At 35.9% G+C, this 20,963-nt stretch overlaps 1 pseudogene; it reads left to right on the top strand.

Moving 5' to 3' along the window:
• The first annotated feature begins 8,446 nt into the window (after positions 1–8,446).
• On the top strand, positions 8,447–8,556 carry LOC149238443 (U6 spliceosomal RNA; annotated as a pseudogene).
• The last annotated feature ends 12,407 nt before the right edge of the window (positions 8,557–20,963 follow it).

Below are 20,963 nucleotides of genomic sequence, written 5' to 3' on the forward strand. Positions count from 1 at the left end.
CAAAAATGAAAATCCCTTATTTTATATCACTTCTGAGTCAATTTTACAAGCCCTACAGGTTGTTTTTCCTGATTCACTCCATCCATTTTCTAGTGAAATATTGTTGGAAACTTATCAAAAATTAATCCCTCAACAAAGAACTCTCATCTTTGAATCCTTTTTACCAGAGGGAGCCAACATTCCCCAACACAACCCTCCTTACCCTTCAAATATCTTCCCAAATATTTCTAGGAAAATCATATCAATGTTGTGTTCTTTATTAGGATATGAAAATGATGAGGTTGTAGATGAAGTGGTATTAGGTTTTCTATCCACTTTATCTCTAGGAAAGAAGCCTTCTATGTACTTCAATTTTATTCAAGAAATAAGCCATTCATGAACAATTTATGAACTTTGAAATTGAGAGATCCTTTAACCATCAATAAATTTTGGTGTATTTGTTCTTGTTCCATTAGTCAAGTAAGTTCTCTTAGTTACAACTTCAAAAGCAAGATATATAGGGGAATTTATGGTCAGTCTTCCATTGGAAATATTTGGTTAGGAAATATTCTGAGTTTTCTTTTTCAAACTTTGTGGATTAATTTCTATCAATATGTTATTGTCTCTTAAACAATATTGAGGTCTGAAGGATTTTACTTATGGCCAAGTGTACTTTATAGCTTAGTGAACGAACAAAATTAGGAGATTTGTATTTGTATAAAATATTTACTGAGATAAGGATATATGGATGTGAACTTCCTCCATATCGTTTACCAATCTTTCTCCCAATCAAAACTTTTACACTTGAATTCATTAGACATAGTTTGAACATAGATCAAATGCATTTTTTTCCAATAAAGAGATAAACTCTTTTCAAGCTAAAGGAGGAGGTAAGACCTTTTTGTGTGAACGCTAAGGCTTCTAATAAGGAAGTTGAATTATTGTTGCAATGAATTAATTTTTATAAAGGGACATACCTTGCCTTACGATTCAATTGCTAAGATTTAATCTTTTAGTGTTCAACATGTTTCTACCCCTTATATTCATTCATCAAGACCAGAAATTGAAACATATGCACATAGATAAATATGGGAAGAGGGTACTTTAGAAGAATTACTAAGAGAGCAAGAAATAGAGTAGTCACTAACACTTAATTTTTTATTTACTCCTCCGTGGAAGAAAAATAACAAAAGAGGGCTATTGAAGATGTTCCACATTCCACTTCAAATTTAGAAGGAACATCATTCAAAGTATGCAAAAGGAAAAAACTAAAGGAAATAGAAGAATCCATTTGAGAAACTGTGTCACCTGACATTGTAGAAACTCCCATTGTAGATCACCTGATAATGCAATATACTAAAGCAAAATACTAGATCTACTTCTACAATCAAACTCTGTGGAAGCTTAATCGAATATGAGCAAGATCAAATAGAACACATATAATTGAGAATGTGAAATCAATCACACATGAACATAGAAGAATACTCTGGGAAACACCTTAGCTAAAAACCCTATCTCTCTATTATCACACAAGTGGAAATATGTCCGGATTACACAAAGCCATAGCTTGGAAGCTATCTAGCTCTCAGTACAATCCCTATGTTTCTCATAGATAGTCAAAGGCTTCTCACAAGCCTTCTCGTCTGCCCTCCAAGCCTCCTATTTCCTTGTGTAGTTTTTCCTGGGCTAGAGTGCTTCCACTTGTGTGAATTCCCACCTCACACTGCTCACTTGGCTTAGTAGTAACTGCGTAATCCTGAAGGAGATAATTTCTTCTACATGGATGAGTTTCCTATATAGGAAAAATCCTCCAACTGATAGTACACTGTCCCTTCCTCTGATCTCAGTTGGGTCTCTGACTGAACTGGCATGCATGAGTTATTTATGAGATAATATTCAGTTATCTGAAGTGAAGCAGTTACATGCATGCATGCATTAACTAACTGAACTCACAATTAATTCAACAAATTGTTTGAACTAATCTAACTGGACTTGACTTAGTTAATTGAGCCATCTAATTACAACTCATCCTTATCTCTTTAATTGATGGATAAATTCCTCAATCAATGGGATAACTATTGCATGTCCTCACATAGACTTCATGTTTGATTTTCTACAACTAATTAACTCAAGATTAATTAATTAATTATTTTACAAACAACTGCTAAGATCAAATTCGAATTTTACTTCTCAATTTTAGTTCAGGGACTAACTAAAATTGGAATCTATCCTGAAATGCTATTTATAGCATTTCCATTTTTCATTCCTTGTTGCCATGTCCAACACTAGTACCCGAACTACTATTTATAACAATGCTATTTTTAGCATTTCTTGTTGCCATTTTCAACACTACCTCTCAAGAAGAAAGGCATTCAACTCAAACCCGATCCTAAGACTTTATATTTTTCTGCATGCAACACTTCTCCCAGTTGTTGTTGCTCCAGCAATTCTAGAAACAAAAATAATCTCCCAACCGACCTACCTGTTGGGCTAGAAACATCCTCTGATGCTGAAGCTCCACCTGCCACTGACAAGTGCTCCCTCTCTGACCTTTCAGCTACTGTAGCACTCCATTCATCTCACATCGTTGCACACCTCTTTGTGCCATCCTGCACTGGTGCAACACTCCTATGCCTCTTGCATTGTTGCAACCTGCTAGCTCTGCACTATCTTGGGATTCTTGAATTGTAGCTATCTCTGCCACTCCATTCGCATCTGTCTCTACCCACTCAGCCAGTCCTACTACTCCTCATCAGGGCTCCCATAGCAAGGTGTAATCAAAGAGGTTGGGTACCTCAATGATCTTGCCCCTCTTCTAGCCTTCTTGGGACTGTCACTCCACATCGCCCCACCTCCTACTTGGAGGTATGGATGCATGTGCTCCCTCTGCCCACTTGGCTTCAAATTTCTCCCTACTGGAGGTATCTGCATGAGTGGATGGTTCCACTCGGTCTCCTCTCGGCTTCTCCAGTTGTGGCTGCTCCATAACCTCCTGACGTTGCTTCACCAATTGTGGCTCCTCCACAATTGTCTGAGTCTTCTTTTGGCACTGTATGTTGAGAGGTAATGTACTCTCCCTCTCAACCACCAAGTCTCCAACAGTTGCATTGCTCCTAAAGGCTTTGCATGCATCTTGAACCTCAAGAGCATACAGGTTCTTGACTCGTGAACCGATCTGCTTCACCTGTCTCATAGTGACGTGTCTAAGGAAAAAATTTCCCTTACTGAAGACTACATCATAGCCTTTGTCTTCTAGCATTGTGATAGATACCAAGTTTTTCTTTAGTCCTGGCACATACTTCACATCAGTCAAGGTAATGCGAGCTCCATGCTCCCTCTGAAAAACAATTGTGCCTACACCTGAGGCATTATACTTTTTATCATTACCCATTACTATGAGTATCTGGAGATCTTTCTCCTCCAAGGTACTGAACAAACTCTTGTCACTGGTCATGTGGAAAGAAGCTCCACTATCAAGAAACCAACCACATCCCACCATGGAAGAATCCATGCATGCGATGAGTGTGAAATCCAACTCGAATTGTGAGGCAAGTGCCTCACCTTCTAATCCTTCCAAGGATCCCTTCTTGGATTTCTTCAGTGGACAATTTGTAGCATAATGGCCCACCTCATGACAATGAAAGCATCACACTTTTGATTTGTCAAACTTCTTCCCACCATGGAAAGAACTAGATTTGGGATGGGAATCCTTTTCCTTCCCTTTCTTTGCCTTACTCACTAAGGCACAATTTTCTTCATCCTCCTTGGATGAAGAAGATCCATCTCTGGTGCTTCTTTGTATCTCCTCCTACATCAGATCCGACAAAGTCGTTCCCAATCCAACAATTTCTCTCTTTTTTTTACCAAGTCTTGGTAGCTATGCTAGCTCTTAGGAAGACTAAGGAGAGCTAGACTCACCATGTCGTCATTAGTTGTCATGATCCCTACACTTCCAAGCTCATCCCTGCAGGTGGTTAGCTTGTTCAGATATGTAAAGATCGTGTCGCCATTTTCACACTTGATTTTCCGAAGCTTGTCTTTTAGCGCCAACTTCCTCTTATTGCTACTGTTCTGATATAGATCTTTCAATGTTTTCCACGTCGAAAACGGTATCTCCTTCCCTTGGAGACTCGAGACTATGTGGTCTCGAACTCCCTCTAGAAGGATTTTCCTCGCTTTAGCCACACATTTCTTCCATTCCGCTAATTCTGTAGCATTAGCCGCTACTGGCCTGGGGACTTCTTGATCAATGAAGTCCTTTAGACTGTTGTCCTCTAATACTGCTTCCATGCGATCCTTCCAGGAAATATAATTTGAGCTGCCATTAAGGGCATACTCGAGTCTTAAGCCATTGAACGCCATTGGTGAAATTGAGATGTGATAAGAACTTGATTTCTATATTCAGGAACCTCAAACTTCGAACTTCTCCCTTCTTGTATATTGTTCTCTCCTTTGATCACCTTTGCTCTAATACCATGTAGAAATTTCTCTATAGATTAGCTAGCTCTGGTACCATTTAGAAATTCCCACTGTAGATCACCTTATAATGCAATATACTAAAGAAAAATTCTAGATCTACTTCTACAATCAAACTTTGCGGAAGCTTAATCGAATATGAGCAAGATCAAATAGAACACATATAACTGAGAATGAGAAACCAATCACACATGAACACAGAAGAATACTCTGGGGAAAGTCTTAGCTAAAAACCCCTATCTTTCTATTATCATACAAGTGGAAAAATGTGCGGATTACGCAAAGCCTTAGCTTGGAAGCTATCCAGCTCTCAGTACAATGCCTCTACTGCTCATAGATAGTCAAAAGCTTCTCACAAACCTTCTCCTCTGCCATTCAAGCCTCCTATTTCCTTGCACAATTTTTCCTGGCATCCAGTGCTTCATCTTATGTGAATTCCCACCTCACACTGCTCACTTGGCTCAGTAGTAACTGCACAATCCCGAAGGAGATAATTCCTTCTACATGGATGAGTTTCCTATATAGGAAAAATCCTCCAACTGATAGTGCATTATCCCTTCCTCTGATCTCAACTGGGTCTCTGATTGAACTAGCATGCATGAGTTATTTATGAGAGAATATTCAGTTATCTGAAGTGCAACAATTACATGCATGCATGCATTAACTAATTGAACTCACAATTAATTCAACAAACTATTTGAACTAATCTAACTAGACTTGACTCAGTTAACTGAGCCAACTAATTACAACTCAATATTACAACTCATCCTTGTCTTTTTAACTGATGGATAAATTCCTTAATCAATGGGATAATTGTTGCATGTCCTCACATAGACTTCATGTTTGATATTCTACAACTAATTAACTCAAGATGAATTAATTAATTATTTTACAAACAGTTGCTAAGATCAAATTCGAAATTTACTTCTCAATTTTAGTTCAGGGACTAACTAAAATTGGAATCTATCCCGAAATGCTATTTATAGAAATGATATTTTTAGCATTTCCATTTTTCATTCCTTGTTTCTATGTCCAACATTGGTACCCAAATTGATATTTATAGCAATGCTATTTTTAGCATTTCTTGTTGCCATTTTCAACAGTCATATCTTCACCTTCTATAGTGGTTTTGTTAAGAGAGCTTGTATACAATATACAACAAGTGGAAACAATAGAAGGAAAAAATTCTTCAACTTGTTCTACCAATTAGAGAAATATTTTTTCTCAATTTATGGAAATTAAAAAGAAGAATAAAACTTGAAATCAATCACCTACAATAAATTTTGGAAACAAGGCCCTTCTATAAAAAATAGATTACTTTTAGCCTTGAATTTTGAGAAGGGGTGGTTTCAATTGGCCTTTTTAGAACCTAAAATCAAAGGGGTTAGAGTATTAAAAGATTATAAAACTTCCATATTTTCTTTTAATACAAAGAAAATCCATCCTATTGACCAGATTGATATCCATAGACAAATAGGGGAGATGATTTACTCCACTTTAACCAGTTCAACAATTAAATTGAATAAATTGCAGAAGACATTGAATAACACAAATTTTCAGTTGAAGATTGAGAACATGTCATCTCTTTCTAATAATAATAGGATCAAATACTTGTATGACATAGTTATCAAAATAGTATTAGATCCTAATGATATTAATGCTTCCTAGGAAATCATAAAGAATAGAAATGCAGACACTTAGGCCCTTCACAAAAGGTTAAAGCTGCCAACTACTGAGCATCTAAGAACACAATAAATTAGAGGGATGGAGAAAGATAAATAATTTCTCCTATCAGTAACGATTGAGTAGAATAAGCATATGCACAACCTGTAATCAGACATGAAATTGTTGTTGAAGGAAAGAGAGAAGGTAAAAGATGCAGTTGGTTCCTCATCTCAAACAACTTTGGAAGGAAATGATTCAACAGAGGAATTAACAAATGCGTTGTCATATTTGAGCATAAAGAATCAAGAAATTGATAATTTGAAGAGAGATTTAGAGAAATCTAAATAAGAGAAACTTGAGTTAGGTAATTCCTTAGCTTCTAAACTTCAAAACAATTCTAGGTTACAAAAACAGCTAGAATGGAATTTGGGTCAAGCTAATAGTGTTCAATGCTTAATTCAAGCTAAAGAGACAATATGGGTTGAGATCATGTCTTTAATGTCTGATGTTTGGAAATCAATTGGAATTTTGGTTAAATAAGAAGAATCATTAGAATGAGTAAGAAAAGGAAATAGATGAAATCAAGAATGGGCTTGGAAACAAACCTAATTAGGCTTGTAAGATTGTAAGGTTTTTGAATTGAAACAAAGGAGGAATTAGAAGAAATGGATATTGATGATAATAATCATTCAATTATACAAACCAAAAAGGTTCTCACTAAGAAGAACCTAATGGTGCAAATGAAAGAGAAATGTAAATACACACAGATTCAGGCTAACAATTTTAACAAGGATTTCTCTACTCTACAACAAAGAGGTTTACCTTCTTTCAAAAATTCATAAGGAAAAATGATTTCTATGGAAGAATATCGAAGATTACTTAGCAAGGATTATAGGACAAGTCAAAATTTATTGGAATAAAAGGGGCTTGAGTGGTCAAAATCTTGTTGATAAATTATATGATGATTTATTTATATGTTATGAGATCAAATATCTTTTCATAATTAAACCAACCTTTTAGAAATACACTGAAGTGGATGAAACCTATAGAAAAATGGTTACTTTAGCTTATCCATAGGGAGAAGAATGGGAGCACCTCGTTGAGCTCAAATTATATATTCAATAGCAGTATCTCAAAGGAAGGCTATGTTTCAACAAATGAACAAGGTAGATCTAGGTTCAGAGGAACAAAATTAGAGTAGATCTAGACACTGTGGTACACAATTCACAAATCAAGGGGGGTTACAGATAATCAAGATGAATATTTTCTGTATTGAAAGAAGTTTTTGTTGAGAGCATCCAAGTTGTTATTTTGGATAGAAATTATTTTCCTTGTAATTTGTAGAAATAAGATTTTGTACAAACTCTATATATATTGTATATTTTGATTGGAAAAGGGTTGATTCTTGGACCAAAAATTTGGATATTTCTATAATACCTGAATTTTTCAAAGTTAATCAAGGAGTTCCATTTTAAGCTTATAACAACATTGTTTCACATGCATGTGCTTATAGTGTTTAATTATATGTTTATTCAGTACATTTAAGATTGTATAGATAAATGGGAAAAGGTTGGTTGAGGATTAGCCTCCCTCACATCACCTGACAAACTTATGTTCAATATTGGGTTAATTTATCAAGCAATATGTTAGTTTTAATTACTATGCAATTTGTAGACTGTTTCCTTCTATACGATTCCTATATATGTTAATGTTTAACTATAGGAGATCCTTCTACACACTTTCAAATCTCATTAGATAATCAAGTAATCAGATTGGATATATAAATCGAATTGATTGAACCAATCAATTCTTATAATAGTGGGTTGACACTATTCATACTCTTCGCAACATGGAATCTATTATAATTACACTTTCATTTATAAATACTATAGGTAGACATGGTCAACTTGGCTAGTTGCAGGGTGAAACACAATTTTTTCCTGTCCACCATTGCACCATCTTCCCCATGATGGGAAACCAGTTTTTCTCATTAAGTTCCCCAAACCTCATGATGGGGAGTGTTGGAAAGACTAGCTTGTAATGTTTCTTTTTGATTTAATCATAAAATTTGCAAACAAAAAGTGTAGATCAAGAAAGAATGGAGGGAGGCTTTTTGTGAATGTTGAGGCGATACTTACTGTCAGTTCTAGTGCATCACTTCTGCAAATTGCATGTGAAGCAAAAAATCATATGATCCACTTTAGTAAATCGAGTTCACCATTCAATTAACAAGATATTTATTAGACGAGCCTTGGAATTTACTAAACCCAGTTCAATCAACAAGATCAATCAATAGACGATCCTTCAACTTCAGTAAAGCTAGCTCGACATGGAACAATACAAAGTCATCTAATGAAATTGAAATGATACATAGAAGATTAGCATGGTATCTGCATAAGGATGACACACACAAATCAAGAAATGGTCCAAATTGTTGCTAGAATTCCAAAAAAAAAAAACATACGTGATGGGAACATCAACAAGATTTTGAGCCTTCGACATCTTTATTGTAATTAAATAGATTAGATAACTAAAGAAAAGATATTCTGAATACCACAGTTGCATCGTTGGAGCTTAAATGAAACCACAATGTGATCATAGGACAATAAATACAGTTGCAAATGGGTATTGTTAGAAATGGCCTCACTACTAGGGGGGGTGAATCAGGAGTGATTGTAATTATATAAATTTGATCTCTTTTTACCAAAACAATTACCCATTAGCAAAATTATGAAACCAACATGACATCAATAGATAAAAGCATATAAAATCAACATAAAACACCATAAAAAATATCAATGCATGCACATAAGAGAACATAGTTGCTTCTGGTGGAAAACCTTCTCCAGGGAAAAAAAAAACCCACTACTGGTATTTCTACTCAAAATTATATAATACTGAACACATTTTTTACATAGAGTAGTTAGAACCAACTAGCTAGAAGACTCGACTCCTACAACAATATGCTAACATCCATCAGCTGAGAAGTACCTACTCACACGACTTTGTAAATAAACATCTACTGGAAGCCTCCACAACCAACGAGCCTCGCCCAACAACCATTGGATTGAGATTGTCCTCCTATAATCATTGTATGCTAGTATTTGCAAGAACGGAGTTTCTACACCTTCAACACCTCCATGCAAACCATGTTTCATGCATTTTCAAACTGGGTTCTCAAACCTGCTCAACATGAGAAACCCAACATCAATTCTAATATGAATCTGAAAAATAAAGTCTGATAATCACACTACTCAACACCACTACAGGTAAGCCATGTGAAGGAAAAATATTGTAGGACACACTCACTCTCACACCCACAAGAAATCCAAATGCAAAAATCAATCACTCAATATTCTCACAAAAGTATATATCAAAATATTCTCAAGAATCCCCAAAAAATACCTTGGGAAAATACCATGGTTATCCCAATATCATGGACATCTATACCATAGTAATCTCCAGATCAATACCATGGGTAAATGCCATGTTTATACCGATACCTGCAATTCCAAAACCAAGTGTTGACCTGGACCACACAAAAACCAATACTAAGGTAATTCCAAGCATCTGACATACACCAAACACCATCTAGTGCCTACATGACCATACCATCTGGACAAAAGCCAAACACACACACATCATGTGCAAGCCAAACTGCAACAAAATCATCTGTCAACATGCCCACGTTTACATCAATGCCAACAAACAATATTGCATCCAACAACTGCACCAACAAGTACATCATCAATGCCAACTCGTATGAGCAAATATGAAATGTACCTTAAAAATTGAAATGTCAAATCGACAGGATAAATATTTTAATAGTCATCATTTATGACATGTAATATTTTTATTATACAGGTCAAATATGAGAAATCACAGTATAATAGTTCAATAGATGATGAGTTCATATCAACTCCACAAATAATTTTGACATTGTTTATCGAGGCCACAAATTTGCGTAGACGACCATTTTTTTCCGGAATCCAGCCATTTGTTTTCAACAAATATGAACTAGGGACTATTTGAATCATGCTTTTGATGGTGAGCACCATAAAAACCCCTGGGGCAACCAAAATCCTGAAGTTTGACAACTATAACCTGAATTTTCAAAAAAATCCTATCAGATTTTGTCAAAATCTTGCCGAAAGTTCCGCTAGATGGGAAAACTTGTGGCCTCGTTAAATTTTTAACAAGTGTAATATGTAGTGTTGTTACTTAGTACTTGCCTCTTACGCAAAAAATTTTTGATAACTAAATTAAATTAAAAACAATAGAGAACTCAAATTGGATATAGACAATTAAAAATGAAAAATATAGATATTAAAAATGGAGTTGCTTTATTTACATAGTTATTTGTTGTTTGAATTGATAACCATTTTAATTTATTATTAATATTTTTTACTGATTTCTTATTGATATTAAGTAAAATTATATAATTAAGTCTACACATATACATTTTTACTCCTACTTATTAAAATGTTGAAGAAAACATAAATAATGGTGGGCAGTAACAACTCTTGGTAAGTGTACTTATTTAAATTTCATGTTATTTGTATATATATATATACAAATAAATATTTAGGATATTCATTATATATTATTGGATGTATTTATAAAAATAATATATTATAATTATTTTGGACGTGTTTATTTTTATAAAGTATATTTTGAAAGTAAATTGATATCAAAATATGGTATCTATATAGTTATGGACAATTCACTTTGTGTATATATATATATATATATATATATATATATATATAACTTCTATAGCTCACAATCCAGTTTAAAACAATATAAAAACTGCCATCAACCGAAATTTATATTAAAAAAAATAAAAATTATTTTTTAAATTTCAAAATATATAGTTTAATATTTTTATTTTAATGAAATTCATAGACTCTGTTTGAAAATTTCAAAAGTAATTAAAGGTAAGTTCTTTTACCAAAATAAAAAACAATATAACCTACCTCTAGTAGGTATAGGTATAACAACATGGGGGGAAACCAAACATTCTTAACATGAAATTATAAATATCAAGTGTTAAGATTCATTGTACAAATTCCTAGTGTAATAGTGATTGCAATAGAATATTTGATAGCCTTGAATAAAATTTTTTTATTAAAAATAATAATCTCAACAATCCAATATTGCAATTTTGACAATAATTGTTTTACCCAATTTTAATAATAATGAATGTAAAATATTTAATCTTTTTCCAAATTATGAATTATATATTTTCTCACATGATTTTTTATTTTTATAAATTCAATAAATATCACTTTATATATATATATTTTGTAAGCCTGGTGGGACTACATCTTCATCATGTCCAACGTATCACCTTGATTGGGGCAAGGAAGTGAACCAATGACTTCACATGAAGGAGTGCCTTAACATAGCACCCGATAACTGTCTATTCAAGACCCCGTGTGTGTGTGTGTCTATATATATATATATATATATATATAGATATATATATATAGATATAGATATAAATTACAATAATTTTAAGAAAGATTTATTTAACTATATAACAAATTGATCAAAGGCATAATCACGCTACATTTATACAATAATTTCATTTAATTTCTTTTGAGTCAACCACAAAACATTATTTTTTAATAATTCCATTATAAACATGTGTTCTATTTTCCCTTTTGATATGGTTATTTAAAAGAAAAGATGTGTGATGATGTCATAGATATTTGAAGTTGAATTTATTTGAATTTATTACTAATATACAATAATAAATTTGACCAACCCTTCATACAGAGATAATAGTTGTTTTATTTAACAATAAATTTGACAAGCCCTTTGTAAATAGAGAATCAAATTTTCATAGATATTGAGATTTGACATGTGTACTATTAATTAATGTTATGACACTTGGTGACATGGAGAATTCTTTTAATTTTTAAATAAATTTGTTTTCTGACAATTCAATTTTAAACTACATAAAATTAGTCATTTCGTGCAAATGAACCAATTAGAAAATAGAAATTCATTTTTTTTTCAAAATATTTAGTTTAATATTTATTTATTTCAAAACTTTAATAAACTTGATAAATTTTGTTTAAAAATTTCAAAAGTAATTGAAAGTCAATTTTTTTTTTTCCAAAAACAAAAACATATAACCTATGCACTTAAATCATTCATATTAATTATAGTTAATAAATGGTTACACATATTATCTACTTTAAAAGAACAACACAACTTAAAACATATTAAAAGTTTATTTATCATTTTATTTTTGCAAAACTTCATATGTATTTTTGTTAGAGCTACATTATTGCTAGAGAAAGGATATATAATGAATCTTATATAAAAAAATATGATCTATTATTAGTTGGAATTTCAGAACTAATAGAATTTTAAAATACTAAATTAATTATAATGTTAATTTGGAAATGTATAAATAAAAGATTATCAAGTATACATTTTATTAGTTTACAATAACAAATTAGATATAAATATTGCTTTGAACAAGATTTTGGTAGAGATAATCTCATAAACAAACTCTTGGGATTGTCTCTTTTCCTTTTTGCATAGACCCATGGTCTCTTCTCTCTTTCCCCTGTAGGAACTTCCTCTACACTGGGTTTCTTGTATTTTGTTGTTCCCTTAACAGTTGTTTCTTCATTTCCATCTTCAACAGATCCTCCTCTTCTTTTTCCCTTCTCTTAAGGATGGAAGGAAAGAGACTCTATTGACCCTGTTAGGCTAGTTAGAATGCTTCTCTTTGGGCTAGTGATAGAGAGAGAGAGTGCTGATGGGTGTTGGGAAATTCAGTAAGAAAAGGTGGCATGGGTAGATCCAACAGCCGTAGAAGAGAGTTAGTAGTGAAAGAGGTAATAGCAATATCATTACAAGTAGCATATTAGAAAAATCTTGTCTAGTGCAAGCCTAGGCAAGCATCCTTAACTAATTTGTATAGCAAAACCATGATGCAATGTCCTAATTCTGCACCAATAGTGGGTGGAGTTGATCTAGTAGTTCGACGACCTCGCTTCCGTTGTTTGATCTATAACTGTTATGGATGCTTCGACATGTATATATATGTATTGTAAAATTGAAAGGAATATAATGAAAAATCAATCTGGTAGTCCTGGTTTTGGGATCCACGCGAGAAATATTTGTATATATCTATTTTATGGTTTATGCTCTCGCCATTGCTAATTTTATTTTTTTAGAATTCGTGTGTAGGTAATTTCTATATAGGGTTAAATCTTACATTTTTAAATACTAAATATAGAGTAATTTTGAAAATAAATGCCAAAGTAGTTTAGGTCATAATGATATTACAAACATTTTACATTATCAATTAACAAAATTAATAAATTACAATTAATGATACAACATATTCCTAGTAAAACATCACATGTTCAAATCAGTAGGGGGTAGAGTATGTACACGCATGTAGAATTCACATTCAAATTCCTACTCGGAGTGGGTCCCTTGTCCCACAAACAAAGGAGTCTCATACACCAATTTGGTGTTTGTTTGGTTGAGATCTTGAATGAAGTACTACTAAACACAATGTAGTCATAAAAAACTAGGGGCATCCAAAAGGAAACAAAAAGCTACTTATATTATATGAACTCCAAAAAATCAACATAGATTAAGCACATTTTATGGCTCCAATATAATGTTCAGAAAAGTGGACATGTTTGTACTTTCATAATTGAACCAATGTCATATGATTCAAGTTCGAGTTCAGGTTTGACAACCATTATTGGTGATTGTTACACTAAAATTTGTCACCATGACTATTTGCATTCAGTATGGCTCCATCGATTGTCATATTGTCCTCCTTGGCAAGTCTTATACCTCTGCTCCTCATGTCAAACTCCAAGAAAGAGAGAAAGTCCTTAAAAATCAATATAACTCTGGTTACGCAGTTTCTCTTACCCTTACCTGCGTGTACGCACCTCAAGTTCATAATACCTCCGTACTTGTACACTCTGTCTGTAAAGGGGTGGGTGCGTACTCCTGTAAAGGTCAAAAGGCGTAAGTTTTACTTCAAAAATGTTACTTGTGGTCGAATCTAGAGCATTCTAGAAGATGGTTTGACATGGATTGAGCGCCTCCAGATGGTTCATGCATCCCAAAGAAAGAAGAACTTATCCCATCAAGAGGGGAGCTATCCCATTGAAAGAGGGGCTTATCCCATTGATGGTGGACCTGATTAACTTCCTCCAAAGCATTATAAATACAAGCATTGGGCCAGAGGGAGGGGAGGTTGAAAGCTGAACATTCCTAAGGGTAGATGCTGCTGAAATTAGGAATCCCTTATAGAGCTTGAGAGGAGAGATTCCCATCCTTTCTTAGCTTCATTTGGAAGTGGGTGAGCTGATCAAAGTAAAGGAGAACTCTTGTTGGACCCTGGGAGGGACCTGCACAACACCAAGGCACTGGCTGTAATGGTTTCTTTTGTTTCCAATTAATACAATTAAGTTCATTTTTCTCAACAAGTTGTTATATATAATTTGTTTCATAAACTCCTTGGTCTTTATGATGAATATGTTTTATTATATGAGTTATTCAGGTGCTATGTAATCGTTTGCTTGTTAGTGAATGCAAGCTTCAAAGAGAAGGAGGACCTCATCTGGATGAGAGAGGCTTGGTTGCTACAAACAGCGTTGGACTAAAGGTATGCTTTAAACACCTGGTTGCTTTTATTTTAAATGCATATTTAGGGAAAGATAGTGCTTGATTGTTTTGTTTGTCACTAGAAAGCCTTAGCTTCTAGGGAGGTCGGGTTTGTCTGCAAAATTGACTCTTTCCGCATGACAAAATGGTGACTCCGCTGGGGAATCCATGGATTTGATTGATTTCTCTTTTGATTGATACTTTGATTTGAGAAAAGTCGATTTCTTTCTGGTTTTTGACTGATTGACTGTGAATTTGGGTGGAATAGCTTAGGATTGAGTTAGTTTTTATTTTTATTGATTTTGAGAGCAGTACGCACCCTCTGCGTTAAGCACAGTGTGTACCTGTACGCACTTCTGCTTTGTACACAGAGCGTGGCCGCACCTGTGCAAACAGGCTGCCTGCGTACCCTGTCAAAAGTTTAGAAAATTTCCATTTTTTCCTTTTTACCCATTAGATTTTGTTTATAGTTTATTTTTTGCTGCCCAGATCCACTGGTTACCTGTCAAAAGTTTTCATCTAAGCTTGTTTCGTTAGCATCAAGGGTTTTAGTGAAGTTCATAGAAATTCTAGCCCTAGGTTTGATTTTTGTATTGGTCTTGTAGTGACTTTGGCTTTAGAAGTTGTAAAAACCTTGGATATCCTTGGTCTTTTCAGTCTTCTTAGGAGTCGGACCTTTCGTAAAATCCACCTTTGTGAGAAACCTACCTTTGTGTTGTCTCTTTGCGGAATTTCGAGAAGGCTTGTTGGTTAAGCTGTGAATTTCATTCTTAAGAAAAAGAACAAAAGCTTTTTATTTTTGTTTTTGACTGGTTTATGATTCTGCATGAATTAGTCCTTGGTTGAATTGTAACCGAGTAAAACATCCTGGAATTATATTTTGTAGGCTTTTACCTCATTAGATTTGCTTTTAGGTAAATTTCTCTTAGATTTGCTTTTAGGTAAATTTCTCTTAGATTTTCATAGATTTTAAAATTGATTTTTGTTAAGTAGTTTTACATGCTTTGTTAAAATAGGAAAAATACAAAAAACTCTTTTGAAGAAAGTTTGTTTTAGTAGCATTTGAAGTCTTTGAAAAGAGAAAGGAAGTTTTCGTGAAATAATTAGTGGTCATGTGTTGTGTGCTTTGGAAAAGATAAAGAGATTGTTTCTTTGATTTTCATTGCCAAGAAAGTTGTCTTTATAAATTTTTCATTCTCCAACTCTCTTAGCTAGGGAATTCATTGAAAAGGAAAGATAGTTTTGTTTCATCCTAGGTGCATCTTTTTAGTGGATTTGAGTCGAGTCTACACACCATCAGTTTCATCTCCGCTACCTATTGTCCTAAAGAAAAGCCATAAAAATTAATGCTTAAAGTAAAATTAACTTAGTAACTTTTTATTTACTAGGGCTCTGAAACACCAAAATAGATCAGGCTAGTGTCTTGGAGTAGGAGAGTAATTAACTCTCCAAGACAGTAAAAACAAACAAGTAGCTTATCTTGCGGTAGGATAAATCCAACTGTTACATTTATGCTCTGGGAAAGCTCCTCTTAAAGGAGAAGCACGAGATCGTGTCCGAACCAGTGAGGGGATCAATCCTCCTTCATTGGGAACGATGCCAGATATGCACGTACTACAAACGGTAAACCTCGGATTAACCATTGTCGAGGAGCCTAGGGTCACTTGTCGGTAAACCTTGGATTATTGTCAAGGAGCCGGCAAGGGGATTGAGCTTGTTACTCTGCCCTTGCGTGTGTATCAGATCGTAGACTGTTCCCCCAGGTATATTTGTTGCTATTGGTGACCTTAGTGACTATTATCTTTAGAGTTCTACCCAAGGTGACGGTGGAGGGAAGATCCCACTGTACCTGGAGCAGACATCGGCTAGACTCACTTGGATTTTCTGGGGGGTTCACTTCACTCAAGACGGTTAAAGTGGAGGAACTTGTGCCAGTCTATTCATTAAGCAAGTTGCCGGGGTAACTGTTCCACCTGCCACTTCTGTACTGAATTCTGCGATGTTGGACTTCATCACCAACTAGTGTTTTCGGTCCGAAAGGTTACTGTTTGTGTGTGGTTTGACGCCCTATATTCTTTAGGCGTGTGATTCGAATTTGTTTGGTTCTTTAGAGACTTTAGGCGGTTTGCTTTGAGATTTTACTTTGTTTGCGTGTGAAGTAGTTAAAAGTTTTAACCGTGGCTGAATTACCGAGACAGTCCCGTAGACTTCGGGGCCAGTCTCCTAAGGTTGTAACCGTGGCCGATTTGTTGAGGAAGTCCCGTAGACTTCGGGGCCAACCTCTTGAAGACGTCCCGGGTCATTACGAAGGTTTGAAAGTCCTCGTAACTCCTAGTGGCAGTAAAGTAGGGTCACCTGAAGAAGGAGAGTCTTCGTTGGTTGTTCATCCTGATTACCAAACTCTAGAAACAAGTTATAATCCTGAAGCTATTTCGGTTTCCGAACTTGCTGGTAGTTTTTCATCTACCAGTGATATAGGCGAAGAACCTGAGATATCTGAACCTGTTACTCCAACATCGGGGTTAGTCTCTCCAACTTCTAGTGCTCCTGATTCACCTAGGGTAGAAAGAGTCATCACCGAAAATCTTCCTTCTGGATTGATAGCTATTGAAGAACTTGCTCCAGAAGAAGGAATAGGCATCCCTATTCCTGAAAATCAACCTACTATTGATTTAAGGGAGCGTGAATCCATTTTTTACAGTCCACCTAGAAGTACTACTTGGTATCTTTCTTTAACTAATTATTTGGACAACTCAGGGTTAAGTTTTTCCCCACCTCGTGCTCCTTATCCACCTAGGGGTATTTATATTCTCGTAAATATGTCAGGTCAGTCATCCATGTTTACTCAATCGCCTGAATCTTTTTTGTATGGCTGTCCTTCTGTTCCCTCTGGGTATCAGTCACTTTCTGGTACTTTTGCGGGAGCATCTCCTCAACCCATTGAACATGGGTTATTAACTGGAAACAATGGTAATAAACCATTGAGCGCAGGAGACATTTTCATGATGTCAGGTTCTATTCCAAGTTCTCAACCTCAAGGTGGCTAGTTATCGCCTGGGGGGCAGCCTCAATTAACGCCTGGGGGGCAACCTCAAGGTACACAAATTGTGTCTGGGGGGCAACCTCAAGGACAGTATGTACCCGTGGTGCAGTACATTCCTCAAGGTCAACCCCAGCCTCAATATGTACCCCAAGGTCAACCTCCGTATCAATTTATACCTCAAGGTCAACCCCAGTATCCACGATTCAAACTACGGTTCAGATGCCTATAGGACAACCTGGTTTAAGTATGGTTGTCACAAGTCAACCACAATTCACTTATCAACCGTACCAGGGACAATACCAATTCGGTCCTGCTTTCCAGCAGCCAGTTTACCAGTATCAACCGTATCCTGGGTACACTTATCAACAATCACAAAAACCCCAGTATTGTCCGGTTAATCCTGGTTTTCCAGGAGGATACAATATCCCGAACGCGATTCCCATTCCTAGTTATCCTACATATCCTCCTCCTGGGACTGGTCTCGTGACCCAGAGTTTTAGGGATCCTAATCAGCAGTTACTGTTTATCGCAACTTTGGACTTACCAGACTTGTCGCGCCTAACGAACGATCCAATTAATTATCTTCCGTTTTGGCCGCCAACGCCGAATAAGTTGCCCAGTGACATTCCCAAGTTCGAGGGTAAGTCTGGAGAGGATCCGTCGAATCATGTGATGACTTACCACCTCTGGTGTGCCTCTAATTCCATCTTGGATGATTCGATCCACTTACGTCTTTTCCAGTGCACTCTCATTGGTCTTGCAGCCAAGTGGTACATTGAGTTACCACGGGCCTCTTTTTATAATTTTAGCCAGTTAGCTACCTCGTTTTTAACTCATTTTCAGTTGTGAGTCAGATATGATAATGGCACGGAGTTACTAACTTCATTAAAGCAATCGACGTCCACTTATATTTCCGATCATATTCATGAATGGAGACATCGAATGCGGTTAGTGAAAGTTTTTATCCCGGACCAGATCTTAGCTGAATGGTTTGTTAAATCATTGTTACCGAAGATTACTGAAGACATAGCTAAGGCCGAAGTAGTTACTGAGGAGCAAGTGATTGCTCAAGCGCAGTACCTTGACTTAGTTTATACTCAGTCAGGTATGTTACAAGAAAAGATCCCAGATCTTCCTAAGTCAAATCAAATCGTTGCTGCTCCTTCGGGATCTCAAGCTGCTAATGGCATGATTGGTACGGTGAACACTAAAAGTAAGAAGAAATCCTCGAAGAATTCTTCTCCTATCATAACCTTGCCTGACTCCCCGACAGGAGATTCTTCTGCTGAGGTTTTGCCGATATTCACGTTGTAGGGTCATCTACGGCTAAATCAAAATCTGGTGGAAAGAAGAAAGGGAAGAAGAAGAATAAAGCAGACAAAACTCCAAAGGAGAAAACTGAAAAGTCGGAAACCAATGACGAAAAATGCAAGCCTCGATATCCTTGTCTTATTTGTGAAGAGGATCATTTTACAAGAGATTTCCCTCATCGGGCAGAGGTTGCGAAGATTGTTAAAGGTTCCCAAACTCCTGCTGTTTTGAAAGATCCATTTCCAAAGCAGGAAAGTAAGATGATAGGTTCTTCCTTGAGTGCCAGTGAAGAACCCATATTGATGATGTCTCATGTAAGGATTGCGACTCGATCGCAAGATTATGGTAGTAAAAGTCCTGTTGATGGCAAAGAAGCAGAATCTTCTCATTCTAATCCATCAACCTCAGCTCCCGGTTCCGATCCACTACAGATCGAGAAACCTAACCCGGACTTAGTAATCAAACCGCCCGCCAAGGGTATACTTCGAAAGTCTGCTTTTAATCCACATGCGAGAGTGACCCAGAATTATAACATTGTTGAGGACTTAGCTGTTTCACCCTCAGCAATGTCGGCTTTGGAAGTGATGCAATCATGCCTAGCACAACGCAAATTACTTTTGTCGGCTATAGGAGCTGTTGATGTTCAGGACCCGAACCTAATAATCTTTGATCTAGAAAATACTACACCGCGTTTGCCTCATCAAATGGCTTTCCAGATCCCAGTGATAGTCAAAAACATGCCTATTCATCAGACTGTAATTGATGAGGGAGCTTCCACGTGTATTATGTCGATACAGTGTTGGAGATTGCTTGGTTCTCCTTCACTAAATCAATCCTCGACAATTCTTAAGGCCTTTGATGGCCGTGGGTTTCATCCTTTTGGCATTCTTCAGGATTTGTCTATAGGGGTTGAAGGAAAAACCATTAGTCTAGATGTGGAGGTGGTTGATGCCCCTCTAGACTACAACCTTCTCTTGGGTCGAAGTTGGTCTTACGCTATGACAACGGTCGTTTCATCGGTCTTCCGAGTAATAAAGTTCCCACATAATGGAAAGATCGTAACAATAGACCAGCTAGCTTATTTTTCATCCGACCCATCCTCTTCAGAGAGTATTCATCATGTCGGTAAAACGACTATCCCATACAAGGATGTTGGAGTAGGATTAGTTAAAGATGCCGGTTTACTGGGAACTTTTCCTTTTCCTCCAATCAACGCATTGTCTTCGTTTGCATCCATTCATATGATTACATCAGACACCATTGTTTATGACGATCCTTGGATCGTTCCTTCTGAATCTGAGATAGACTCATTTGGTGATGCTATGCCTTTGAGTCCATATGAAATTGCCTATGAAGCCGTGCAGTATTTTACCGACCCGTGTTCAACCAAAATCAACCAAATGAATGTGGTCTGTGAGGAATCACTTTTCACGTCAACCTCGTAGTTAATAGCGTTTCCCGAAGTTGTTTCATCTGACGAGCAACTTCGTGAAGTCCAGTGTGTAGACGATTTACCATGGGAAGATCTCCATCATAGATCTTCGTTTTTACCTGAGGATGATCGTTTTCAAAATGATTTCTCATCAATCTTTACAGCTGAATATGTCAAATAAGCTTAGAATCCAATGAAACATCCTGATTCAAAGCTGAATTTGGGAAGCATCTCTCGAACTATTCCCATTGACATTTCGGTTAAGCCTGGAATTGTTGACAACATTCATATAGGTACCTCGTGTACAGATGACGAAATTCAGACATACAAGGCCCTATTTCAAGAATTCCGTGACGTGTTTGCCTGGTCCTATGAGGAAATGCCAGGAATTGATCCCGC

Source organism: Pinus tabuliformis, chromosome 8, assembly GCF_031772625.1.
Source record: "Pinus tabuliformis cultivar Carrire ecotype Pingquan chromosome 8, CPIR1, whole genome shotgun sequence".
Lineage (NCBI taxonomy): Eukaryota > Viridiplantae > Streptophyta > Pinopsida > Pinales > Pinaceae > Pinus > Pinus tabuliformis.